Here is a 1,031-nt window from a genome sequence, read left to right as displayed (position 1 = left end):
AGATTATTGATTTATGCAGTTATTTGGTGTGTCCCTTTAGCTTAGTGGCAGAACGTCTGCTTTGAAAGCAGCAGGTCGTCAGTTCGATCCTGGTAAGTGGCTTATAACACCATAAATATCTGGTCTGGTACGAGAAGCAGGAGCAGGTTTGCTCACTCCGCAAAGGATACAGGAAGATTATTAATTTATGTACTCATTCTATGTGCCACTTTAGCTTAGTGGCAGAGCGTTTGCTTTGTAAGCAGAAGGTCGTCAGTTCAATCCTGGCAAGTGGCTCACAGCAGCATTAGGCTCTAGTCGGGTATGAGGAGCAGGAGCAGGTTTGCTCACTCCGCAAAGGATACAGGAAGATTATTGATTTATGCAGTTATTTGGTGTGTCACTTTAGCTTAGTGGCAGAGCGTCTGCTTTGTAAGCAGAAGATCGTCAGTTCGATCCTGGCAAGTGGCTTATAACACCATAAATATCTGGTCTGGTACGAGAAGCAGGAGCAGGTTTGCTCACTCCGCAAAGGATACAGGAAGATTATTGATTTATGCAGTTATTTGGTGTGTCACTTTAGCTTAGTGGTAGAGCGTCTGCTTCGTAAGCAGAAGGCCGTCAGTTCAATCCTGGCAAGTGGCTTACAGCAGCATTAGGCTCTAGTCGGGTATGAGGAGCAGGAGCAGGTTTGCTCACTCCGCAAAGGATACAGGAAGATTATTGATTTATGCAGTTACTTGGTGTGTCACTTTTGCTTAGTGGCAGAGCGTCTGCTTTGTAAGCAGAAGGTCGTCAGTTCGATCCTGGCAAGTGGCTTATAACACCATAAATATCTGGTCTGGTACGAGAAGCAGGAGCAAGATGGCCCATTCTGTGAAGGGGACACGACAATTATTGATTCTTATGGTTAGTCTTATGTCACTTTAGCTTAGTGGTAGAGCGTCTGCTTCGTAAGCAGAAGGTCGTCAGTTCAATCCTGTTAAGTGGCTTACAGCTGCATTATGCTCTAGTCGGGTATGAGAAGCAGGAGCAGGTCTGCTCACTCCGCA

At 45.8% G+C, this 1,031-nt stretch overlaps 5 non-coding genes across 5 annotated transcripts; all 5 read left to right on the top strand.

Moving 5' to 3' along the window:
* Nucleotides 1-204: 204 nt before the first annotated feature.
* Nucleotides 205-276, top strand: Pmar_PMAR000316. The gene has a single exon. It is a non-coding gene; the product is annotated as a tRNA-Thr (tRNA).
* Nucleotides 277-378: 102 nt separating this feature from the next.
* On the top strand, nt 379-450 carry Pmar_PMAR000315. Its single transcript has one exon. It is a non-coding gene; the product is annotated as a tRNA-Thr (tRNA).
* A 102-nt stretch (nt 451-552) lies between these two features.
* Pmar_PMAR000314 lies at nt 553-624 on the top strand. Its single transcript has one exon. It is a non-coding gene; the product is annotated as a tRNA-Thr (tRNA).
* A 102-nt stretch (nt 625-726) lies between these two features.
* Nucleotides 727-798, top strand: Pmar_PMAR000313. Its single transcript has one exon. It is a non-coding gene; the product is annotated as a tRNA-Thr (tRNA).
* Nucleotides 799-899: 101 nt separating this feature from the next.
* Pmar_PMAR000312 lies at nt 900-971 on the top strand. The gene has a single exon. It is a non-coding gene; the product is annotated as a tRNA-Thr (tRNA).
* The last annotated feature ends 60 nt before the right edge of the window (nt 972-1,031 follow it).

This window comes from Perkinsus marinus, assembly GCF_000006405.1.
Source record: "Perkinsus marinus ATCC 50983 genomic scaffold scf_1104296964352, whole genome shotgun sequence".
Classification (NCBI taxonomy): Eukaryota; Perkinsozoa; order Perkinsida; family Perkinsidae; genus Perkinsus; species Perkinsus marinus.
The sequence above is the reverse complement of the archived record's forward strand: the minus strand, read 5'-3'. Positions and strand labels throughout refer to the sequence as shown.